This window comes from Ornithorhynchus anatinus, chromosome 14 (assembly GCF_004115215.2).
Source record: "Ornithorhynchus anatinus isolate Pmale09 chromosome 14, mOrnAna1.pri.v4, whole genome shotgun sequence".
Lineage (NCBI taxonomy): Eukaryota > Metazoa > Chordata > Mammalia > Monotremata > Ornithorhynchidae > Ornithorhynchus > Ornithorhynchus anatinus.
Genome location: NC_041741.1, coordinates 32,434,698 through 32,451,200, shown reverse-complemented (window position 1 = coordinate 32,451,200; position 16,503 = coordinate 32,434,698). Strand labels below are relative to the sequence as shown.

Here is a 16,503-nt window from a genome sequence, read left to right as displayed (position 1 = left end):
CATTTCACAGTCGGTGAGACTAAAGCATGGAAAAGTTTAGTGATTTGCCCCAGGTCACACAGCAGAAACCCGTCACAACTGGGGTGAGAATCCAGGTCCTATCACTCCCCGTCCAATGCTCTTTCCACTTGGCCATTCTGCTTACCAATTTCTGGTACTCGATCAATTCAATCGGTGGTATTTATTCATCACTTTCAGAGCACTGTACTAAATGCTTGGGAGAAGACAATAAAAAGTGTACGTATAAAGGATTCCTGCTCACAAGAAGCTTACATACCAGAGGGGAAGGCATATTGTTAAAATAAATTTCAGAAGGAAATGCACATAAATGTGGGGATGAAAAAGGGGTGAATATTAAAGTGTATAGGTGAGGCAGAAGGGAGGTTGAAAGCAGGGAAGTTAGGGCTAAGACAGGGAAGGCCTCTTGGAAGAGATGTGATTTTAGGGGGGTTTTGAAGATTAGGAAAGAAAAGATCTGTTTGATATGAAGGGGGAAGGAGATCCAAGCCAAAGAAAGGAGGACATGGACAAGCAGTTATTGGCAAGATGTATGAGAATGAGGTGCAGTGAAGTAAGTTGATGCTAGAGAAACAAACTGTGATGACTAGGTGTAGTAGGAATTCAGTGAGGTAAGGTAGGAAGGAAAGAGCCACTTGAGTATTTAAAAGCCGACTGCAAAGTTTCTGTTTGAAGCAGAACCTCACCCAGAGCAGACAGCCTATAATATATGTTGATGATGTTTTATAAATCATTTAATCTTCTTCTAAAGAATGTATGTCCATGAACAATCTATGAAGTAGTTAGACTCTGACCAGTCATTTGACCAATAAACCAGTCATATCTCTCTAAATCACGGGGAGAAGAGAGGGTTCAAGTGAAATATCCTATATCCCTGCACACCTTTGACTGTGATAAATATAAATATTTCATTTCCAATCCTATACTGATTTAAGAAAGACAATGTACAGGGACTAAGAAAAACTGGTTTATGTGAAAATGACAAGAGACTAAAAAATCACATTGTATAGAATATTGAATCCTCAAATAAATTCTTTGAAATACTACTTTATCAATTGAAAGTTCATGTTTGATTAGAATTTGATGGCCATTTCCTTAAAGTTAATTCACTCAACAGCTTGCCCATGCCACATCTCTGGCTCAGCCCCATAAGAAGAGAAATGATTTCAAGTCAGCATATGTTCTTCTTCACATTTGTGACATTTCTTTTTTCCTACAAAAATAAAGATTGTAAAAAGGGTTTTCAAAGAAAACTATCATCTGGCACTTTTTGAATAGCTAAAGTGTCATCGCTGGTGCCTTCGCAGGAGGAGGTGTATAGTTTTATTCGATTTTCTACTTTCGGAAAGTGCGAGATGACATTTGATTAATAGAGGTTTGGACTACTTCTACTGAAGGAGAATAATAAAGGTGTTGACCAAGTGAATTAATGCATTCATGATTCAAAGCCATGGAAATCAATAAATGACTGCCGTACACTGAAAAATGATGAGGCAATTCACACTCGGCATTTCACGGAAAGCTTGTCTAAAACTCGGCAGATTAGATATAGACATAGACCTGATGATTTTGTTTCTTGTTTCTTGGTGCCAAAGTGCCCAGGCTTTCAAAGTAATTACTGTCAAGCATTCTATTGATCTTCCCTGCACTTCTAGATTTTCAAATATTCAATTTAATGAAATTAGGGGATTCCTTTCAGTGTATAAAGGGCAAATGGAGTCATGAGTATATTGGAGCTTTGCAGGGATGGAGAGGAAATAAGAAAATTGTTTCCAACCTCAGAAAAACTGTACGGATGAGTAACAGAAAAATGAGAGTAGGTGCAATACCTTAAATTCACAGATTAAGAAATGAACTCAAAAGATTAGACCAGTCCAGTGACACACCAGAATGACTCAATGCAGTGAAAAGAGGTTAATGAATTGTCAGTTCTGTGCTGTAAAGTCAAAAATTATGGTCAAGATAGTAGAGAATGACTACCTGTTTAAAGTACTAGAATTCAACCTAGAAAATCTGAAAAGAGTAGATCTTAATTATTTAGAGATTGCTTCTCTCCTGTATCCTAAAATCATTTAGACTCGATCTCAGTGGCTACACATTCTTCTTAGCTGCTCAAAATGCCCCCCAAAAGTGAACATAAATGTACTAGACTTCAACCTAGAAAATCTGTGAAGAATAGATCTTAATTATTTAGAGACTGCTTCTCTCCTACATCCTAATACCATTTAGATTCAATCTCAGTAGCTACACATTTTTCTTATCTGCTCAAAACGCCCTCCAAAACTGAAAGTAAATCGAAATGCTCCTACTACCTGCAGAAAAAAAAACAGTTCGATCAATGAATCAATGGAACTTCTTGAGCACTTACTGTTTGCAGAGCACTGTACTAAATAAACACTTGGGAAAGTATAATATAGCAGAGCTGGTAGACACATTATCTGCCCACAAAGAGCTTACAGTCTAGAAAGGGAGATGGACATTAATACAAATATCTGACATTTCCTTTTCTCTTCTAGCATCTGTAAAGCTAATAGAGAGTTGTCTTCCTGAAATTTCTCAGCTGTAGAATGCCTGTGGTTAATTAGGAATTGAGAGATGAACTACTAAAATTTGTGTTTAAATATGATCTCCAGGTCTTTTCTAAATTTCGATGAGCATTATGAAGATTCAACCCTTAAGGATCCATTTCAATCAATCAGTTGTTCAATCAGTGGTTTTTATTGAGCATTTACTGCAGCAAGACCACAATATTAAGTGCTAAGGAGAGTAGAACAGAGTTATTAGACATGTACCCATCCCACAGGAGTTTACACTCTATGTGTATGGTCATCCCTTCTATAAGACTCTTCTTACCGCAGTTATCATTGCTATTATCATTCTTTTGTTCTTTTTTTTCCACAAGAGAGCTAGTTAAGTTTAATATCAACATTTTTTACATTGCTCTCTCGCTTCACAGAAACACACTGATATTTCATTTCAGGTATTCAAGACTCAGTGAGTAGTTGCCACACATTAATCATTGTTGAATTGTTGTATTGAAGCAAGGCCTCACATACATATATTCCAGGCCAGTATATCGCATACTACCAAACCGACGGCCTCTAGTGCAGCACCTCTCTGTAAAATGGGGATTAAATCGCATTCCCTCCTATCTAAATTGCGAGCCTCATGAGAGACAAGGACTGTGTCCAAGCTGATAACCTTGTATCTACCCCAGTGTTTAGAACAGTGTTTGGCATAGAGTAACCTTTTAACACATACCATGATTATTATTATTAATTCAATGAAAGCACAATGTAAGTGTTTAAATCTGGTGGCTAAATGAGATGTACTGAAGTGAGTGAATTCAGGTGAGCAAATTATCGATATTTGCAAGATTACAGTTTCTAGGGTTGAGGGTGAAGGTCAATGTTATTTTTTAAAATCAACATTTGTTTCAATTCATGCTACTTTATTAGTAGCACACTAGACTGTGAGCCTGTTGTTGGCAGGGATGGTCTCTATTTGTTGCTAAATTGTACTTTCCAAGTGCTTAGTACAGTGCTCTGCACACAGTAAGTGCTCAATTAATATGACTGAATGAATAGTACATATTTATATTGCTATTTTGTTCATTCATTCATTCAATAGTATTTATTGAGCGCTTATTATGTGCAGAGCACTGTACTATGCGCTTGGAATGTACAAACTTCCCATCACCTCAGCACTGTACTCGTCCGCTCAACTGTATATATTTTCATTACCCTATTTATTTTGTTAATGAAATGTACATCACCTTGATTCTATTTAGTTGCCATTGTTTTTACGAGATGTTCTTCCCCTTGACTCTATTTATTGCCATTGTTCTTGTCTGTCCGTCTCCCCCGATTAGATTGTAAGCCCGTCAAACGGCAGGGACTGTCTCTATCTGTTGCCGACTTGTTCATTCCAAGCGCTTAGTACAGTGCTCTGCACATAGTAAGCGCTCAATAAATACTAATGAATGAATGAATGAACTGGCAACAGATAAAGTCCCTGCCCATTGACGGGCTTACAGTCTAATTGGGGAAGACAGATGACAAAAAAAATAGCAATAAATAGAATCAAGGGGATGTACATCTCATTAAAACAATAGCAATAAATAGAATCAAGGGAATGTACATCTCATTAACAAAATAAATAGGGTAGGTGCATAGCTTTAAATTAAAAATATTATAAATTACTAGGTCAAGCTCGTCACCACTTGTCATGACTAATCTGAACTCAGGATTTGGAGTCAGGAGATCTGGGTTCTAATCCAGATTCCATCAAATGCCTGCTGTGTAACCTTGGGCAAGTCACTCAACTTCTCTGTACCTCAGTTCCATTTGTAAAATGGGGATAAACATTTTTTTCTCACTTTTTCTTAAACTGTGAACCTTAGGCGGTTATATTGTTATGCTGCATTCTCTGTATTGCACTCTCCCAAGCATCTTGTACAGTGCTTGGCACACAGTAAGAACTCAATAAATATGATTAATTGATTGACAGGGACTGACCAATCTGATAATTTTATATCTACCCCAGGGTTTAGCACAGTGCTTGACACACATAGTAAGCACTTAAATACCACAATTATTATCATTATCATTCTCTGGGATTGTCTTGGTCCTGGTTTTTTGGAACAGCATTTCAACTTTTCTGTCCATAATAATCATAATGATCGTGTCAATCAATATATTTCTATTCATCACTACCACATTGATTTTACTATGCTTGTAAAATGGCATGTTGAAAAGACCTTATTATATATTCTCTTGCTTGAAATTCTTAAAATGAAACATGAAGTATATTTCACAGTGAGATCATTCATTTCTAATTTTAAAGACACTAAAAAAATCTTTAAACTTAGAATGTAAAATGCATGAATTTATACCGAGTAGCAAATGTAACCCTATTAGGAAAGTTGAAGTGGAGTCAAAATAGTAAGACAGTGTCAAAGAAGGAGATTACTCAACTACAATTATCGCCCAAAATATGGGTAGAATTTTAAAAACCTAAATTAAATAACAAGGGATGAGTGACTCAGTTCACATAAAATAGCTACTAAGTGAAGCTTACACCCCACACTTGAATTAAACCCTTTTGTGAGGGTGGAGAAAGTGAACATAACTTTCCCTTGGTTTGCATTTCTGGAGTTCACTCCTAAATTTCAAATGGAAATGAAAATATCGCAGCAAAGGCAGATGTTTGGTTTGGCTCATGTGGTTTCTGAAAGTTCCCAAGAGGACACAATTTCAAGAATTTTTTCCATGCAACAGAGATCTAGAAAGTGCTGAGAGTGCAATGTTAGCATTATTTTCTACTCTGACACTAGAGGCTTCAATTCCAAGCTGGGCAAGGGACCGTAGTGGGGTAAAAGTGGAAAGGACATTTTGTCCTGTGAGCTATTGTCTTTCTGTGGGTAAAGCTTTATTTAGCATAGCAACACAGCCACTGGCGCTACCCATCTCCCTTGATCTCATCTCATCTCGTGGTCATTTTAACACTTGAAAAGATCATCTCTAAGTATATATCCCATCTCTGCTAAATGAAAGAGTTTACTAAATGATCTAGAATAGGAAATATAGCTTTTCATGGTCTCTGAAGCTAGTACCTCTTGAATCTATCCATCAGTCAGTGGTCTTTACTGAGTGCTTACTGGAGCAGAGCACTGTAATAAATACTTGGAAGAGTACAATAAAATAGTGTAGGTAGACAGGACTCCAGTCCGTAAGGAGCTTATAGACTAGAAAGGGAGACAGTCATTCAAATTAATTACAGATGGATATGAACATAAGTACTGTAGGGGTGGGGTGAAAATTAAATCAATTAGACCGTAAGCCCGTCACTGGGCAGGGATTGTCTCTGTCTGTTGTTGAATTGTACATTCCAAGCATTTAGTACAGTGCTCTGCACATAGGAAGCACTCAATAAATACTACTGAATGAATGAAAGTGTTTAAGAGGGACAGAGTGCAAAGATGACCCAGAGGGAGGGCAAATAGGTGAAGTGGGGGCTTAATCAAGGAAGGCTCCTTGGAGGAGATATGATTTTACTAGGTCTTTCAAGACAAGGATATGAAGGAAGAGGAAGTTTCAGCTCAGAAGGAGGACAATGGTCAGGGGTCAGTGATGAGAAAGATGAAATTAAGATAGAGTGAGTTGGTTGGCATTAGAGGAGCAAAGTGTGCCAGATGGGGTGTAGTAGATCAGTGAAATAAGGTAGGAGGTGGAGACCTGCATGAATGCCTTAATGTCAATTGAAAGGAGCTTCTGCCTGATGTGGAGAAGGGTGGGCAACCACTGGAGGTTTTTGAGGAGTGGAGACGTGGACTGAGTGCTTTCTTTAGGAAAACTACCAAGGCAGTAGAGTGAAGTATGGACTGGAGAGGAGAGAGACAGAAAGCAGGGAGATCAGAGAGGAGGATGAAGCGGGGGGGGGCAGGGGGGAATACAATAAGTGCTTGGATCAGTGAGGGAGCAGTTGGCATGAAGAAGAAGGGATAAATTTTAAATTATTATGGGCAGGATGTGGTGACAGACTGAAAAGATAGATCGAAAGAGAGAGATGAGTTGAGTATAATACCAAAGTTATGGGTTTGTGAGTCAGAAGGATAGTAGCGTGGTCCTCAGTTATAGGGAAGTCTAAGGGAGGATAGGGGTTGTCTAGAAAGATGAGAAATTCAGCTTGGGGATGCTAAAAATGAGGTGCTGGCTGGACATCTAAGAATAAAAGTTCTGAAGGCAGGAGGCAAAGAAAGACTGCAGAGAAGGAGAGAGGTAACGGCTAGAAAGATAGAGTTGGGATTCATCTGTGTAGTGATGGAAGTTAAAGCCATGGGAGTCGATGAGTTCCCCAAGAGAGTGAGTATAGTTAGGGAATACAAAGGAACTCAGAATTGAGCGCTGAAGGACTGCCACAGTTAGAGGGTGGGAGACAGAAGAGGAAAACCAATAAAGAGATTGAGAAGGAGTAGACAGAGAAAGAGGAGGAGAATCAACGGAGGGCAGTAGCAATGAAGTCAAGGTTAGCTGGTTTTTCCAGGAGAAAGGGGTGGTCCACAGTGTTGGAGGCAGCAGAGCGGTTGACAAGGATTAGAGTGCATTGGATTTGACAAGAAGGAGATACCAGGTGACCATGTGGCCTAGTGGAAAGAGTCTGGACCTGGATTCTAATCCCAGCCCCGTTACTTTCCTGCTATGTGACCTTAGGTAAATCACTCAAATTCTCCAGAACTCAATTTGCTCCCCTGTGAAATGGGAACACAATAACTCTTCTCCCTCCCATTCAGATTATGACCCACATATGGGACAGGGGCTATGTGTGACCTGATCATCTTGTATTCACCTCAGGGCTTAGTACAGTGCTTGGCACAAACTAAGTGCTTAACAAATACCATGATGATGATGATGATGAGAGGGAAGTTTCCCTGGAGTTGAGGGAGTGTAAGACCGATTGCAGATATTTAAGGAAACAACTGGAGGAGGAGAAGTGGAGAAAGTAGATGTAAAAACCTCACTTGAGTTTGGAAAGGAAAGGTAAGAAGGAGATGGGGTGATAACTGGACGTTGCTGGTGGGGGGGGTGGTCATGGGAGGGTTTTTTTTGGAAGGGGATACTTGGCATGTTTGAAAGCAATGGGGAAGTTCTCACAGGAAAATGAGAAATTAAAGGTGACTGTCAGGGAGGGGAATGCATTTTAATAAGGCATGTTGATGACACAGGTGGAGGGGATACATTTTAAGGGAAGGCAGAAGATCTCCTCTTGTGATTCTGCCGGGAAGGATGGAAGAGTTGAATAGTGGGCTGAAGAACGAAGGGACTGTGGAGGAACAGGGAAGATTTTTAGGGAGACCCTGCATAATGGTTTCAATTTTATTAACAAAGTGCACGACCAAGTCATAAGAGACAAGAGATTTATTTATTTATATTTATAGCCATTTCCCCTTGTAGACTGTATGCTTATTGTGGGCAAGAAATGTCTATCAACTCTGCCATATGGTCCTCTCCCAAGCGATTAGTACAGTGCTCTGCACACAGAAGGTTCTCAATGACTATGATTGATTGATGGAAGAGATGGGGGAGGTGGGGGGGGGCAAAGGTTTGAGGCGGGAGTTAAAAGCCTGAAACAGCTGGCTCGGACAATGGGCACACGAGTCACTGTGGATGGGGAAGCAATGTTGACGGAAGGATGAAAGGGCAGAGTTCAAGCAGATGAGGATGCTTGAGATGGATGAGTTCAGCCTGATGTCTGGATTTCTGCCAGAGCACTCTGGTGCTGGAGCACAAGAATAGAGGAAGCACACTTTGGTTTTGATCCAGGGCTCTATGTTGGTAGTATGAGATCGATAGAGGGACAAGGAGGAAAAAAAGGAGAGTTCAGTGAAGAAGGCAGAAGTGAGGTCATGGATTTATGCATCAAGAGAAGGTAGTCTCTGTGGGGGAACAGGACAGTTTTGTGGGGAAAGGGAGGGAAGAAAAGGCAGATGAGTAGATTGCTATCAATCAATCAATGGTATTTATGGAGTGTTTTCTGTGTGCAGCGTACTGTATTAAGTGCTTGGGAGACTACAGTGTAACAGAGTTGGTAGATTTGCTCCCTGCTCTCAAAGAGCTAAAGTCGTACAGTGTTGGGTTTTTTTGACACAGGAGAGAGGGGTAGAGAAGCAGGTGAGGAGGCTGTAGTTAGTGGAATTTCAAAGTTGGTGAGGTAGAGATTGTACGACGACTCGAGTTGAGTTAGTTGAAGCTAACTGTAGTAAAAAGTATTTATTCGTTGAAAGTCTAGTAGGTAAAAAATTTCCATGGATCCATCTTTCTGATTTTCAGAATATGTTCTAAACCCCTGAATGCCTCAGATCTGCTCAAGAGGACCTGACTCTAAGAATAAATAAGGTAACAGTTAATTAGCAGCCAACCGTGAGCACCTATTATATATAGAGTTCTGAATTAGACACCGGGGAACATACAACAGAATCAAATGTACAGTCTCTACCCTCAAAGACCTTACAATCTTGTGAAGGAGAGAAACAGAGAAATTGCCCAACATGTGAGTCCAACAGTAAAAACGCAGATGAAAATAATAAAAAAAAAAGTGGGCAATTTAACATAGACATGAGAAACAGAGACCATGTAAATATAAGATGACAGAAAATAACTGGCCGGGAAGGTGGGAAGGAGGAGGTAGTTTTCAGGAAGCTTATGAAGATGGTTCTAATTAGAATTGTGGGTTGGTGGTCTTGAAGGGAAGGCATTCCGTGCAAGAGGAAACCTAATTTCGAATGGATTGGACTCTACGGTTCATGAGTAAGATAAAGTGAAAGAGTGAGTGAGCTAGGGTGTAGTGAGACAAACAGATTGATTAGGGCGACACATGATAATTATGTTATTATTATTGTTATTATTACACAGCTGGTTGGGAGACTTAAAACCAATAAGTTGAGGTTTCATCTTGCGGGAGAAGTGAGGAGCCACTGGCAGTTTTTAAAAAAGGGAGTGATATATACTATTTTAAGAATACGGTATGTGCAAGTGAGTTGAATAAAGGAGAGGTTGAGGGTGGCCCTGGGAGACCAGTGAGGAGATGAATCCGAGTAGAGAGGAAGGGCTGGATCTTGAAATATTATAAAGGAAGATAATATGCTAGCTCTTAGATTAAGACTGTAAATGAGGATATAAGTGTGGGTGTTTAAACTCCAGCTTAGGTCCACAGTGGACTAAACTAATGGTAATAATAATGATAATACTATTACTAATAATTGTGTTATGTGCCAAACACTGTACTAAATGTCGGGGTAAGAGCACGGGCTGGGGAGTTAGAGGTCATGTGTTCTAATCCCAGCTCCACCTCTTTCCAGCTGTGTGACTTAAGTAAGTCACTTAACTTCTCTGTGCCTCAGTTACCTCATCTGTAAAATGGGGATTAAGACTGTGAGCCCCACGTGGGACAACCTGTTTACCTTGTATCCCCCAGCGCTTAGAACAGTGCTTGGTATGTAGTAAGCACTTAACAAATATCATCATTATTATCATGTCCCATATGGTAATCACAGTCTAAGTAAGTGAGAGAACAGATGTTGAATCTGCATTTTGCAGATTAGGGAACTGAGGCACAGAGAGGTCAAGTGACTTGCCGAAGGTCCTACAGCAGGTAAGTGATGGAGCCGGAATTAGAACCCAGGTCCTCTGACTCCCAGGCTCATGGCTCTTTCCAGCAGGGCATGCTGATTCCAGGTTTTAGTAATGTCCTAAACATTGTCTATAGAACAAACATAAAGTGAATATTTGGTAAGGATGAGAAAATCATTACACGGCTGGCTGCTTTTGAATTGATATTCCCTCAAAGTTCCCACTGTTATGCTTTTAAAACTACTTTTCTCTCTCGAAGCAGTTTTAAATTAATAGGACTGCAAAGTATAATGGAGCTTATTGAAATTTTCACAATTTCTCCAACTTAGAATGCTACATTATACTTTGTCTTCTAAGCCTAAGACATTCTCTACAAGTGAGTTGTTTCTGTTGAACTTCCTCAAAAGAGCAAGAAGTGCTTTTCCCCTGAGATCATCTTTAAACTTCCTAACATCACACCGTTGCCTTATAAAATGTCTTTCATTGACAGACCTGTCAACTCTGCAGTTTTTTTTTTTAAATCATTAACAGCTTTCAAAGTACATGCCCTATCGTGTATCATCCACAGGATTCAAAGATGGCACCACTCACAGTCAGAAGGAAAGTTGAACGCCGGTCCTTAGGAATTTTCAGCTTCATTCGTCTCGATCTTGATAGCGCACCAGCACCACACTCCATTGGTCAGCCTCCCCTAGGACACCGTTGCTTTCTTGAGTTTTTCTTCCTATCTTGGTATCACTGGACAGTGTCTTTGTCTATCCTTGCACCATTCAGCAATGATGCATCTTTTAATTTGCAGCTAACTAGAGAGTATATTGAGCCATCACATTGAGGAGGAGAGACAGAAACAGCTTTAAAACTCAGTGAAATGCATTGGCAGAGATATTACTCTTTGAGATGGCCTAGATTGACTGGTATGCTTGTGTATTTGGGTACTAATTAGCACAAGCAACACACGTTATAAAATATGTGTACCTCATCTCCAAAAAGTACGGCACTCAGGCTATTGGGTTGAAAGCACATACATTTAGACAGAACACAATACAAGTCGTCTACTTGGAATTACAGCTCATTTAATAAAAAAGACGATATCTGCCTTCTTCTTTGTCTTTCAAAAATTATTTCCATGTGCTGTAATTTACCGCGGTGCAATCTGTTTGGAAAATTAAAGTAATAAAACCTTAGATTGTTGTTTGTCTGAATGATGGCAATGATTGTCTCAGTGGGTAGCTGAAAATGCCAGAAAAAGTCATTGTCAAGACATTCAGACAAAGTACTGTTTACTACAGATGAATGTAGAAGTCTTATAAAAAGACAGGTGGGTACTTGAACGGGTTACCTCCCTGTGAGGTAAAAACTACAGTTAATATCACGGTGAGCTGCACTGTCCTGGGAGAGAACTGATCCGTAGAAAACCACTTTATATCCACGGATGGCATTCCTCATGGATTGAAACTCTTTATTACATGAGATCACATCTCCAAGAGGCCTTCCTGGATTAATCCCTCTTTTCCCCAACTCCATATCCTTTCTGTATCAGATATGCATTTGGATATATACCTTTTAGCCACCAGTATTCACGCCACCATCAAATTCATAGCAATTATGTACATATCTGTAAATTATTTATTTATATTAATATCTGTCCCCCACCCCGCCAATGTCTCTGTGAGCAGGGAATGTGTTTGTCACCTCTGTTATATTGCACTCTCCCAAACAGTAATAATAATGATGCTATTTTTTAAGCACTTACTATGTGCCAAGCACTTTTCTAAGCACTGGGGTTGATACAAGATAATCAAGTTGGACACAGTCCCTCTCTCACATGGGGCTCACAGTTTTAATCCCCATTTTACAGATGAGGTAACTCAGGCATAGAGAAATGAAGTGACTTATCTAAGGTCACACAGCAGATAAGTGGCAGAGCAAGGATTAGAATTCATGACCTTCTGACTTCCAGGCCTGTGTTCTATCCACTACGCCGTGCTGCTTCTCAGTGCTCTGCTCACAGTAAGAACTCAAAAAATAACACTGCTTGATTATGGGGAGAATTGCACTCCACTCCATCATCAGAGCCTCAATCAAAGGAGACTCTTACTCACCCCCAAGAGCACTCTGAGAAGTTTTGATGAGAAGAGAGAGGGAGAGAGGCTACCATAGCCAAGGTAGCAGAGGTTAGGAGGGCTATTCATTCATTCAATTTTATTTATTGAGAGCTTACTGTGTGCAAAGTACTGTACTTAGCACTTGGGAAAGTATAAAACAACAATAAATGGACACAGTCCCTCCATGTCAAAATGAAAAAGCCAAAGGCTTGAAAAAAACATAAAAGAGAAAATCAATAGTTTACTGATTCAAGATCACGGAGTTCTATCACAGAGGTTATGTGTGTTTCCAGGCGAGTGAGAAGGACAGAAATTTGACTCCCAATTCTCCTTACTACTGCTTCTTTGAGTTCTCCATTACCTTAAATGCCCCTTTCTATTCGGGGCAGGTGTTTTGTGGCAGTGGTGGATAATTATCCAAACCCATTAAAACCTGTATGACAAAGTGGCTTGTGATAGGGCAGCTAAGCATCACATCACTTAAGAGATAAGAAAGGCTCCAGTCATTATGCCAATTTACTAGTAGACATTTGCTAGATGTAATGTGGGAAAATAGCATCTGGATCCATTCAGTACATTCAACTGATATGGGGTAAGTTTTAGTTTTTGATCTATAATTTACTGTATTTTACTTACCATCATGCCATTGTTGACAAATGAGTTATAAATACATCTGCATGGAATGAAAGAGGAAGTTCAATTGCTTTAATTCCCAGACCTTAAAATACTTGCAATTTCACTTCACTAATGAGCTATTCTTTGGATCTAACAAGGGGCTAGACTATGCATTCATCTTTCCTGAAACATATTTTTTGTAAAATCCTCATTTAATTTAATAGCGATATGGAATGTAAAAATTTAAAGACAAGGAATAATTTACTTCATTCTGTTATTGTGGATTTCAAAATGCTTCAGCTAAAGAATTTGAGCTTCATTTGTTTCACATACACATAACAAAGACTCAGGACATGGAGTACTCAGTTAATTTGACAACAAAATGAAACTGTCCTGATGAAGTTTTATTTTCACCGTGCTCTTCTGAGTTTGCTTACTTGTAGGTAAAATCGACAGAAGGATAAATTTATAATTCATAGAGTCTTGAAAAATTGGAAACCTCATTCACAATTCTTCACTTTTTATGAGAACACATGACACTGATTGATCGATTAGAACTGTCAGCTAAACATATTTTAAGAACTGCATTTTGTGATTCTGTTTCATTTAAGGAGCCAAAGGGACAATTGGATAGGCCACAAGCCTTTGCAGTTCTCCTCAAGAAGTTGGGATTATTCTATTTCTCTTCTTCCACTGGAGAAGCAGCATGGCTCAGTGGAAAGAATCCAGGTTTGGGAGTCAGAGGTCATGGGTTCGAATCCCAGCTCTGCCACTTGTCAGCTGTGTGACTGTGGGCAAGTCACTTCACTTCCCTGGGCCTCAAGAAGCAGCGTGGCTCAGTGGAAAGAGCCCAGGCTTGGGAGTCAGAGGTCATGGGTTCGAATCCCTGATCTGCCACATAGCTGTGTGACTGGGCAAGTCACTTCACTTCTCCGTGCCTCAGTTCCCTCATCTGTAAAATGGGGATTAACTGTGAGCCTCACGTGGGACAACCTCATTACCCTGAACCCCAGCACTTAGAACAGTGCTCTGCACAGAGTAAGCGCTTAACAAATACCAACATTATTATTATTATTAAATTCAAGAGCATAATGTTCCAAACTATCTCATAAGTGAAGGCTTGGCCTTAATTATGTCTTTAAGTGTTGCAGATTCTGAAAAAACACTATTATGAAAAAGAGAAAGAATGATGTCAAGAAAAGAGATGAGGGCTAAAAATATTGCTTAGATTAGTTGGAAAAATCACTGCAAAATCCTTTTCCAACATTAGTATATTTGCATAGCTCCATTCAAAGGAACTTTACATTTCTCAGGTCTTGATGTCTTCCTCTAAGAGTTAACCAAAATATAGTAGCTAAACCAAAGAACTTGGGAAAACTTAGCTTTCTTAGGATTTGCAGATCATGAAGGTAGGGTTTTAATGAGACAGTATTCTTTAACTTCAAGTTGCTAACAAATATTTCAGATTAAAAAAAAATTTTTCTCACTAAAGCAACATCTGTTTTTTCCTTTATTAAGATGTTAATATGATGATGACAAGTGTTTTGTATTCTTAACATAATGAGCTCTGGACTATTTTTGGTTTTTTTATAAGCTCTTTTTCAGTGTGCCTTTCTATTTTCTAAGAGCTCATCGTATAATTAAGCATAATGAAATGGTTCAGGAAAAATTCTGATTGTTTTAAATAATATCTATCAAATTTGGGTAAATAGACTAAAGTTTATAGCCATCATTTTCGTGTAAATAAAAAGGACTGTATAATATACAAAACATAATTTTAAAAAATCTATAAAATTGTATCCACTTTCCAAATGTCTCAGAAAGTGTGCATGGCAGAGAATAAGAGACTTCAGCTGAGATGGGTCACATAAGAAAGCATAATAAATTGCAAAAAGAACGGCATGAGTTATCAACCTCAAGAGGCCTTTGTCTTATGCTGTTGTATTGTCTCCGACCCTTAGCGACACCATGGACGAATCTCTCCCAGAATGCCCCATCTCCATCTGCAATTGTTTTGATAGTGTAGTCATAGAATTTTCTTGGTAAAAATATGGAAGTAGTTTACCATTGCCTCCTTCCATGTAGTAAACTTGAGTCTCTGCCCTCGACTCTCTCCCGTGCCGCTGCTGCCCAGCATAGCTGAGTTTTTACTTCTAGCAGATTGCCTTCCACTCCTAGCCCCTGCTCAAGCTAGGAATGGAATAGATACGCCTCTGGCTTGACTCTCCCTCCCGTAGTCGAGACTGGTAGAGTACTGGAAACTCTCCAGGCACGACCCTGAGAGGTGGTCAAGAAGCCCTGGTTATCCAAAATCTGCTACTCTTTCAAACCAAAGCATGAGGAAATATATCTTGAGTGTAAACTTACTGAAATTACTATCATGGGAAGTTGTGCATGCAGAAGTTAACTAAATTTTTTAAGAGGGGTCTGAATACATTCATGAATGAAATGTTTACAAGAGGGAAAATTAAAGGCGATTGGTAAACTCCCCGTGAGCAGGGGATGGCATTTCCCAATCCCTTAGATTGGTTGCCAAGGGAGAGCAGCCAAAGTTCTATTTACCCAAAGATTTTTTTGTTGTTTCCACTGTTGGAGTCAGAATACTGGATTGGTGGACCTTTAGTTTGAACCAGTAATGACCTTTTTTTTGTTCTCATATCCTCATTTATAGGTATGGTATTTATTAGGTGCTTACTCTGCACCAAGCACTGTGCTAGGTCCCAGGTAAGATTCAAACATAACACATATGGCACTAATTTTTCACGTTTTGAAGGACCTCTCTTCAGTAGTCAAAGTTGTGATGAAGAGAGTAATGATAATAATGGGTTTTGTTAAGCGCTTACTATGTGCAAAGCACTGTTCTAAGTGCTGGGGGATACAAGGTGATCAGGTTGTCCCACATGGGGCTCAAAGTCTTAATCCCCATTTTTTATAGATGAGGTAACTGAGGCACAGAGAAGTGAAGTGCTCTTTCTTGAAGTGCCATTCTTTTTGCAATTTATTATGCTTTCTTATGTGATCCATCTCAGCTGAAGTCTGTTATTCTCTGCCATGCACACTTTCTGAGACATTTGGAAAGTGGATACAATTTGATAGATTTTTATAATGATATTTTGTATATTATACAGTCCTTTTTATTTACAAGAAAACGATGGCTATAAGTGAAGCCACACTGCTTCTCTACTGATACTACTGACGTTGTTACCATCTCTTCAGCATTTGCAGCATTCCAGAGGAAGCAGCTTGGCATAGTGGATAGAGCAAAGGCCTGGGAGTCAGAAGGTCATGGGTCCTAATCCCTGCTCCACCACATGTCTGCTGTATGACCTTGAGCAAGTCACTTTACTTCTCTGGGTCTCAGTTACCTCATCTGTAAAATAGGGATTGAGAATGTGAGCCCCACATGGGACAAGGACTATATCTAACCCAATGTGCTTCTATCTACCCAGCATTTAGTACAGTGCCTGACACCTAGTAGGCACTTAAATACCACAATTATCAATATAATTATTCCGTAGAGAGGCCTTGATGGCACTGACACATCCTTACATTTGGAGTGAGCGCTCAATACATACGATTGAATGAATGAATATGTACGTCTTAAACACTTAATATTAACTCCACCACCCAGCCCCACA

At 39.5% G+C, this 16,503-nt stretch overlaps 1 long non-coding RNA gene and 1 other non-coding gene across 4 annotated transcripts in view; both read right to left on the bottom strand.

Moving 5' to 3' along the window:
- The window catches only part of LOC114816729, a 264,412-nt gene that overhangs the window by 81,139 nt on the left and 166,770 nt on the right, over positions 1-16,503 (bottom strand). The gene's annotated exons all lie outside the window — the stretch shown is intronic.
- On the bottom strand, positions 15,015-15,152 carry LOC114816751. Its single transcript, XR_003764560.1, has one exon. It is a non-coding gene; the product is annotated as a small nucleolar RNA SNORA7 (small nucleolar RNA).